We start from the raw sequence: 10,302 nt of genomic DNA on the forward strand, positions 1-10,302 counted from the left end.
ATCTTCAACATCAAGCATTCTTCTAACTTGTTTATTAACGTAATCAAATATAGTCCACTCTTTCTCTGTCAGTAAATATTATCTTAACTTGTTTATTAAGTTATTTACCAATATAATACGTGCACTCTTTAATATTTTAAGTATTCTGCTGGCTAGTTTACCCACCGGCTATCTTTTCCGGGGCGGGGAGGAGGGGAGGGTGAAAGAACTAAGCTTGACTAGTTTACTCAACGCTACGCGTTCTTAACGCTTGTTTACTGCAACGTTATTTACTGAAACAAGCATTCCTTGACGCTCAACATTCCCCTGACTTTTGCATTAAACGTATTTACTAACACGCGCTTTTTAGAACTAAGCATTCACCTAGCTTGTTTATCGAGTTATTTACTCTCTAACACTAAGAATAATCTCCGAGCTTGTTTATCGACTTGATCATTAACGAGTGCGCTTTTTAATGCTAAAGCATTCTCCTAGCTTGTTTATTGAGTTACTAACACTTGCATACTTAAATACTAAAGTGTTCTCTCCTAATTTGTTTATTAAAGTTATTTTCTTTAACTCTAAATAGTCTTCTAACTTGTTTATTCAGTTATTTACTAACACAAGCACTCTTAAATACTTTGTTTATTCAGTTGTTTACTAACACATACACTCTTTAATACTGAGTATTCTTCTAACTTGTTTATTCAGTTATTTACTAACACAAGCACTCTTAAATACTAAGTATTTTGTCCTAACTTGTTTATTCAGTTATTAATAACACAAGCACTCTTAAATACTGAGTAATTTGTCCTAACTTGTTTATTCAGTTATTTACTAACACATGCACTCTTTTAATACTGAGTATTCTCCTAACTTGTTTATTCAGGTATTTACTAACACACGCACTCTTTAATACTAAGTATTCTCCTGACTTGTTTATTCAGTTATTTGCTAACACACGCACTCTTTAATATCAAGTATTCTCCTAACTTGTTTATTCAGTTATTTATACTAACACACGCACTCTTTAATATTAAGTATTCTCCTAACTTGTTTATTCAGTTATTTACTAACACACGCACTCTTTATACTAAGTATTCTCCCAACTTGTTTATTCAGTACACACGCACTCTTTATACTAAGCATTCTCCCAACTTTTTTATTCAGTTATTTACTAACACACGAACTCTTTATACTAAGTATCCTGCTAACTTGTTTATTCAGGTATTTACTAACACACGCACTCTTTAATACTAAGCATTCTCCCAACTTGTTTATTCAGTTATTTACTAACACACGCACTCTTTAATACTAAGCATTCTCCCAACTTGTTTATTCAGTTATTTACTAACACATGCACTCTTTAATACTAAGCATTCTCCCAACTTGTTTATTCAGTTATTTACTAACACACGCACTCTTTAATACTAAGCATTCTCCCAACTTGTTTATTCAGTTATTTACTAACACACGCACATTTTATACTAAGTATTCTACTAACTTGTTTATTCAGTTATTTACTAACACAAGCACTCTTAAATACTAAGTATTTTGTCCTAACTTGTTTATTCAGGTATTTACTAGCACACGCACTCTTTATACTAAGTATTCTACTAACTTGTTTATTCAGTTATTTACTAACACAAGCACTCTTAAATACTAAGTATTTTGTCCTAACTTGTTTATTCAGGTATTTACTAACACGCGCACTCTTTATACTAAGTATTCTACTAACTTGTTTATTCAGTTATTTACTAACACACGCACTCTTTAATACTAAGCATTCTCCCAACTTGTTTATTCAGTTATTTACTAACACACGCACTCTTTATACTAAGTATTCTACTAACTTGTTTATTCAGTTATTTACTAACACAAGCACTCTTAAATACTAAGTATTTTGTCCTAACTTGTTTATTCAGGTATTTACTAGCACACGCACTCTTTATACTAAGTATTCTTCTAACTTGTTTATTCTGTTATTCACTAACACACGCACTCTTTATACTAAGTATTTTGTCCTAACTTGTTTATTCAGGTATTTACTAACACACGCACTCTTTATACTAAGTATTCTACTAACTTGTTTATTCAGTTATTTACTAACACATACACTCTTTAATACTGAGTATTCTCTTAACTTGTTTATTCAGTTATTTACTGACACAAGCACTCTTAAATACTAAGTATTTTGTCCTAACTTGTTTATTCAGGTATTCACTAGCACACGCACTCTTTATATTAAGTATTCTTCTAACTTGTTTATTCTGTTATTTACTAACACGCGCAGTCTTTATACTAAGTATTCTACTAACTTGTTTATTCTGTTATTTACTAACACGCGCACTCTTTATACTAAGTATTCTTCTAACTTGTTTATTCTGTTATTTACTAACACACGCACTCTTTAACATTAAGTATTCTCCTAACTTGTTTATTGAGTTATGGCTAACACACGCACTCTTTATACTAAGTATTCTTCTAACTTGTTTATTCTGTTATTTACGAACACGCGCTCTCTTTAATACTAAGTATTCTACTAACTTGTTTATTCTATTATTTACTAACACGCGCACTCTTTAATACTAAGTATTCACCTAACTTGTTTATTCAGCTATTTGCTAACACACGCACTTTTTAATACTAAGTATTCTGCCCTAACTTGTTTATTTATTTATTTACTAACACGCCAACTCTTTGATACTAAGCAAGTTCCTAACTTGTTTATTCAGTTTTATACTAACACATGCACAATCCCCTAACGTGTTTAATATGAAAGGTCTTTATTAACACACGGCACTCTGTAAGACTAAGCATCTCCCAACTTGTTTACCATTGTCAAGTTATTTTCTCAGCACGCGTACAGTTTATTCTAAGCATTCTCCAAACCGGTGTCTTGAAGTTGTAATGCTAACAAGCTCGGTAACATATGCTCTCTGCGCCGTCTTTTTTAGATTTTCCAAACTAACTTGTTTTCATTGATATTATTCATTTACCTAACTTGTTTAATAAATTTGTTCTCCAGCACACGTACTGGCGTTATCAGCAGTCATTCGTTTGTACAGTCTAATATACAAAGTTTTTGTTGTATTTCAACTTGTTGTTTTTGCTGTTGTTTACTAATCGTCTCTTCGTTTTTCTTAGCTATGTTACGGCCCTTACTATTTGGCAAAAGTCTACCGTACCGAAAGAAGATAGCTACTGGTACATACCTATAATCCTTAGCATTTGAAATTGCTAAAAACGCTAACAAAAATGCATAGAACAGTTAAGAAAAACTTCAAACCTAGCATACACAGTGTTATTAGTACACAGACGAATTTCTCAAAAAAAAATATGGCTTTCTATGAATTTATTGGCTGTGTTAGGTTCGCAAGGTTCTGTGGTATAAAATATACAGCTGCCATCTTTTCCGTACGGCGTATTAACTCAGCATTATTCCCTTTTAATTTCGTTTTCTAAGAGTTCGTTAGTGTTACTTAGGAGCTAAAAGTGCCTTATAATGGATACGAAACGAGTTAAAAGTACCTTGAGGGAATACGAAACAAGCATCCATAGGATGAAAAAACCCCACCGCGCTTGTTACGGTATTAAGTGGGGGAAAAATCCCAGCCCTATGGATCGTATTCCCTGGACCTGCTGGGCGCGGTCTGATAATTAATTAGGCTCTATAAATCGAGAGCAGAGTAGAACAGTTGGCTTTCATTGGTATCCTCACATGATGACGTCAATCATTTTATCATCATCTTCCGGAATATTTCATCACAGTGCGGGCTAGAAGTAGATCGTTGATCCAACGTTCTTTCTTGACATTCCATATGGCCAATCTAAAATTAAAGACGGATTGATTAAACTAAACTGTAGCACTGAATTTTCGCTCGTTTCTGGTCTGTTCTTTCATACAGACATCAGTGGAGATGAAAGTCCCGTACGAGTCCACGGGCACGTCGATTGGCGGTGAAATCTAGCTGCCACTACCGACCCACCCCCACCCCTTACCCTTCGAGGGAGGGAGAGGGGCATGATGGACCGGTATCGTAGGGATGAAACAGCAAACTGGAGTTTTGATCTTTCGCAAAAAATTCTTTTCCTTGCGCTTTTTAAAAGAAATCTCGATTTTTTTAAATTTCACTTTTCTGGAGAAGGTTAAATCCTTCGGATAGGAAATTTCATCGAGACACGTCATGATCAATTAAGTCTTATTGGAACTAATATAGGGACCAAACTACAATGCTATATCAGTCAACGTACCTGCATTTAATGATTATTTCCTGTTTTATCGAGAAATTAACGTCAGGATTTTGGGACTTGTCGTCGTCAAGATGTGTCGGCCTCGTTAAGTTTGTCCAAGTCTCTTTCCTTTATCGTCCTCCTAGAATGAAAAACAACCTTGACTTATTTAAAATTACTATATATATGACTAGAAACTTATGCAAGCTAATTTCCAACCAATTTTTTCACTATTCATTTTACAACATATCATGTAAATACTTTTTTCTGCTTTAGATTTCAATTCAGTTTTAGTCAACAGCATCCACTCATTCTTTGTTCCACTTGTTGGTTGTTGTTGTCGTTGCTGCTGCCGACGCTCTGTCTCGGGAGACAATGATCTGTCCCCCATGGGTTATTCTATTCTATGATGGAGCTGCAGCGTCTGTTGTGGCTGTACATGGGCACAGCCCAATCCTGGAACGGCAGACTTTGTGAGTATCAAAATCAATCAGAGCATGAAAAATTACTGGCCTTTATTATCCAATTAGACAAGTAAAATATCATAAGTAGGGATAGTCACTGCAAAAAAATATCCAGCTACATATATATTTCTACTCGTCTCTATGGAATGGGCACATTATGCAATATCAATCACGGGCTGAGTGTATTTTTCACACCCCAACAGGGTTGGATAATAAATGACTTACAAGACATTTTAACTCTTTTAGGCTAAACAGACCAAACAGAAATGCATGCTAAACAAAACTGAGCCATCATGTACCTGTAGTTAATATCAGAAATACTTTCAATAATATTGTTATTGAATAATCTAGTATGAATCCTGTTTTCTATGGCACATTCATTTCATTACTCTGTTTTTCTTCATTTTTTCGATTATACAAATGAAATCAATATGATGTAATTGTACCTTGCTCCACAGTCCATTCTTGATGCATAACCTTGTAACTCTTGTTGGTGCAGGTCTTGACTTTCACGTCAACAGGTTGGAATCTGCAAGGTGTAACAATGTATGACAGATCATTGTGCCCCTGACCTGGATGTCTTTGTGCAGCTGTCAAGGCACTCTCACACAGATCGCAATGGCTTGACTCCGGAACAAAACAATCTGGCCAGTTGTTCCCGTGCTCACCGTGGGCTCTAAAAAACTCCTGGGGCACAGGATACGGAATACACCTCTTAAGATTTATGTGCAAGGCAGACATTCTTCCTACAGAAGTGCTTGCAGAACTTGATGACTGTGCTGTTATGGCTACCTCGCTTGAACTAGTGCTTGGTGGAAAAGGAACAGGCTTGAATATTCTGGCGATGACAACTTGAGGCTGCAAAACAGGACATGCAGATGGAGGTATATTTTCTTACTCTTTAGCTGCTTGCTGTTGCCAGTTTTCCTGCTACATGTACTGTTTGAACATGACCAATGGCCATCTTGCTACCTCTGGATATGGCAATGCCCAGTAGGGTTAACTGTGCATGGAGCAATAAAAATCACATAGCAATGCTCAGACATTTGGACAATGTGCCGGAAATCTTGTGGTGGCTTTATGCTCAGCAAAAGATCCTTTGTTGAGCTGTCACAATTACACATTTCAATGTCTTCATCCGTCAAGTTCTTGGCTGAGGATGGATCACAAAGTGACCTTGTTGCCTCTGTATTAGCACACAAAAAGCTGGTGTTACTTGCTATATGAACTGCCCTTTTCTCCTTACACTTCTCGTGATGGCAAACGACATCAGTTTTTGACTTCACACCAATCGTCCTGTTGTCCCGCTAACTTACCTTAATAGAAAATATTTCAATTTCATTCCCTTCCACTATCCTGACACAGCAATCTGGTGAATCTAGGCGAGGCTTCCTCGTCTTTGGCACATATACTACATATGAGCCACCAATTTCAAAACCACATTCTTGCAATTCTTGGGTTTCCAAGCATTGGAATAAACGAAAGAACAACTGGGGCATTGTCCTCGACCTCTAGATGTCCAATTTGGAGCTTTACCCTGGAGGTAAGCAATTTAAAAAAGGAATGATTAACAGCAAAACAACAGCATAACATATAAGGGCGGTACCTACTAATACAGTTTTTTCTTTTTGCGCGGTTTATGACCTTTGCGGGAAACGGCATCGTCGGCGATTTCCGCGCTATATCACAGGATAATTGTTGAATAGTTGCAACGAAATGCAAATAAACTTATCATATACGTCAAACATATGTCAAAAAGGCATTTCATTCTCATCTAAATTTGAAATAGACTTTGAGAATTGCAATTTTTAAAATCACCGCTTTGACATCGATCATCGCATCTTCGAACATCGATCATCGCATCTTCGATAACATTGAACGAAAAAGATGGATCCAAAAAAAAGCCTTATGTTGATACTAAATATTACTACTCACCGCATTCGTCGCCATTTGTAAAGTCCACTGGCATGGTGTCACGTCAACCACTACATATTTATCGAGTGATTTCATTGGTTTATTGGAAACAAATACGTATTTATCGGACGATCCCATTGGTCTATTGTGTCGCTACAAGTCGGTACAGGAAGTGCCGTGGAAACCAATGAGGAGGCCGGTTTGGAAGAGTGCCGGATTACGGGACTTTGTCACAGTTGCACAGGTGAAGGAGGGTGTCGGCTGTTGTGGCGGTGATTTCATCTTCTGTCGTCGGCGTTCTATCCTCTGTTCCCTCTGTTCGTCCCTCTGGTCCTCACTCCTCCGCACGCCTACCTTAAAGACCGGTCTCTAGTTGCTGCTGTCTGCTGTTTTTACTTTCCAATCTTCTGGGTTGATGTCGCAGTCCTTCAAGTCGCGCTTGCACACGCCCTTGAAGCGCAGGGTTTCCGCCTGTGGGCCTGGTTCTCGGTGCCAGCTCATCTTTTAACATGTTACGCTTCTGCAGAGATGAAATTATGACGGAGTTTTAGCGACGGCAGCAAAAATGTCACTATTAAAATGAATTGGTGTATTTTTCAAACGTCGTTGCGATTATTCAAATGAAATTCGCTTTAAATGTACCGGTTCCAAGTTTAGAAAGAGAAAGAAAAAGTTCATCGTCGTGTGTTACGTCTTCTGTAAAACGTCCCCGGCAACAGAAAAACTTCACGTCACGTCCTAGTCGTGCAGTGACGGCACAAAACTTACAAAAAAGTGTAATGCACGTGCAGAGTTGTTATTTCGGTTAGTAAGCCTTTTGCATTTTTGACGTCGTCGTTGCTAAAGCTTCCTTTAAAGAAACCTTCAGCGAATTGTTCTCAAATGGCACATCTTGAAAGTAAACATCATGCTTTACAAGTATAGGATAACTACCTTTGAAGCGGGTAAGCTTGTCATCATTCCGAATATTATTGTTGAAGTCCTTCTCCATCTTCTCCGTCTTGAAACTGAAAATTTTAAGTAAGAGCTATTAACCACCGATTCTGAAAACTTTCATGTGATGGTTATAATTTCCTCTGCGTCTCTCATTTTCGCTAAAATTCTTAACTTTACCTTACCAATAGGGATGAAATAGCAGGTTCAAAGCCTTTGAAATTTAATAACAAGTAAAATATAACTATATTCCTTTCTGTCGGTTCTCTTCTACTGAAAATTGATGATGCAAAATAAATCCTATTAGGTTGTCAAACGCACCTGTTAACCGATTTTTGTTGTAAGAAGTTAATGTCTCTTCACCTGCCAGTGGGTAGCTTCCAGAGATTTCCATCATCGAGAACTCTAAGTCCATCATTGGTCGGTTAAATCCTGTTTCTCCTTCTAGTTTTCTCCTTCCTCTTCAAAGATCTTCCTGTTAAAATACAAGATATTTAAACCCATATCTGCTTTGCGCGTACTATGCGCACACAGTTTCATTTCGTGTAATGATTAGGGAGGGATCATAGCGTTCCAGTAGCTGTTTTGCAACGGGTTTTACCGGGTTTTATTCTTGCCCTCTGGCCATCCAAGTTCAAATCCACATACGACTTCATCTTATCAGTTACGTGATTTTGACCTAGTTTAGCTGAGTTTTCTGTAGCTCAGTGGTAGAGCATCCGAACAAGTAATCGGAAGGTCTTAGGTTTGACTCCTGATAGGAGCACTCGGATTTCTTTTTTCTGAGTATGCCTGTGTCACTGACTGAATAATACATCATTCTCATCACTATAAATGTCTGCGTGTTCATGGTATAGATGCATGCGTGTTGCAGCGCGTGCCGGTGGGCCTTATTTCTCACAACATACCTTTGATCGGCTTTCTTATCTAACCTAGCCAGTTTTCAGGTCACGAGTGGATTGTTGGTTAAACTGATCCCAATTCTTCCAAGTGATTTCAACCTAGAATGAACTTAAATAAAAACCGGTTAATAAATGAATATATATTTGGCGGAACTCACCTCTCGAACATTCAACTTTTTATTTAACTGTTTACCTTATTTCTTCTTACCTTTAACCCCCAAAGGTTTTTGCGACGGAATACGTTCCCAATTTTCCTCATTGGTTTTTTTTAGTTTTCGTATCAGGCGGCGCACACGGCTAGTTTAGCCTGAGTGACTTTGTTCAGGATTCTTTCCATGTTTTGTTTAGTTACCATATTGAATGATGTAGCCATATTCGGACGGCAATAAACACTCAGGTTCATAGTTCGCGCTGCACACCCGGCATCAGTTCACGTCTTGTTGTCGTGAATATAAATAGAAATTATTACGCGAACGAAGAGGCTTGTGTTGTTGCGGAGATCCCTCTGGTCATCTTCTTATGCGCCGATAGAGTGACCGACGAGCGACGGAGCCGCGAGGCGAGCGTCGAATGAGTGCGAGAAGACCTGACTGGACTACCGCGAAAACCTTTAGGAAGCCTAAGATCGCGAGTGTACACTCTCTCTCTTTCTCGCTAATCGGCTCACACAATCGCTACAAGACACACACGGACACGGACACAAACAACTATAATAACAAAAAAAAAATAGTTAATGATAATTAACAAGAGAATAAATTGAGAACTGTTGTAATGATGCAACAGAGGGCTCTAAGTAATGAACAGAATCGAGCCTTGCTGTTCCAGGCAGTAAAAGAGATTATTAAATCTCTTGCTGAATACCAATTCAAGAGAAAGATTTCAGATTGAACTAGTGAGAAATAAGGGAAAACGGCCAACGCTAGGAAGACAAAACAAGGGTGTGTGGCAAGAAGTTCAGTACTGAATAAGCTAGCAGTATATGCATTTGAAAAGGTAAGAATTTAGAATAAGCTTTGACAAGTTAACTATGTGGATGAGAAGTGAAAACATTTTGTAGTTAAAACTTTGGGAAATTACCAGACATTTGCAAAGACTTTTGCAGTGTAAAGGGTGTACGTGATAATGTAACAGAAACCGATCGCGTGCTACCCAAGCCTGGTCAATTGAGTCCACGTCGCTAGCTGTGAGAACAATAGTATCCAATGTAAGAGAGATCCCTTTGGTACTCTCGTGATGCGTTTAACGCAATTTCAATGGCATTGCATTGATCATGTCATTGTAAAGAAGCTACTACTTTCGCTTATGAATTCCCACACAGTTCAGTAAAGAGGCAGCAGATTTAGAGACATGCTAAGAAACAGAAGATAGCCACAGAAACAACAGGAAAATAATATGCGCGAAATAAAAACGAGAGACGAGAAAAATAATTCTTGCTTGATGAAGAACGAAACTGTCTGCAAGTTAAGTGTTGAGCGGACCCGAAAGATGACGTCGCTAAATGGAAGCAGTCCATGAGACGAAATTGACGAAGCTACACGGAAAAAATCCTACTCGAAGAGAAGTCGTTACTTAGCCGGTGCCGGTCAATAGATTGCTCGGTTGTCGCTGTTCGGTCAGTTGAGTGAGATGGATTTCACAAAAGAAAAACGATCGCAGAATTCGCAGACTGAAACAACGAAAATTGAAAGCAGGCAGCCAGCTGAGAAAGCGCATTGTCGAATGATAACTGAGAATGGAGATGGAATGTTCATAGAATAAAATCACCCAACGATTTCATGTAGTTCACCGACGGACTGACGTTGACGATGGTGAAAGAAAAGATATCCGTACAGTAGACTGAGAAAATCCGGTGAACGCTAAAAGTGAGCGGCGGAAAG

General features: G+C 38.0%; 2 long non-coding RNA genes across 2 annotated transcripts; both read right to left on the reverse strand.

Annotated features, from left to right (window-relative positions):
- Positions 1-3,178: 3,178 nt before the first annotated feature.
- On the reverse strand, positions 3,179-4,666 carry LOC146465828 (uncharacterized). The gene is made up of 3 exons (XR_014868161.1): positions 4,474-4,666; positions 4,234-4,354; positions 3,179-3,809 (listed from the first exon to the last, which is right to left on the reverse strand). It is a non-coding gene; the product is annotated as an uncharacterized LOC146465828 (long non-coding RNA).
- Positions 4,667-7,534: 2,868 nt separating this feature from the next.
- LOC146465829 (uncharacterized) lies at positions 7,535-8,543 on the reverse strand. The gene is made up of 3 exons (XR_014868175.1): positions 8,432-8,543; positions 7,845-7,998; positions 7,535-7,597 (listed from the first exon to the last, which is right to left on the reverse strand). It is a non-coding gene; the product is annotated as an uncharacterized LOC146465829 (long non-coding RNA).
- Positions 8,544-10,302: the final 1,759 nt, after the last annotated feature.

Source organism: Pavona decussata, unplaced genomic scaffold, assembly GCF_977016875.1.
Source record: "Pavona decussata unplaced genomic scaffold, jaPavDecu1.1 SCAFFOLD_155, whole genome shotgun sequence".
NCBI classification, from domain to species: domain Eukaryota; kingdom Metazoa; phylum Cnidaria; class Anthozoa; order Scleractinia; family Agariciidae; genus Pavona; species Pavona decussata.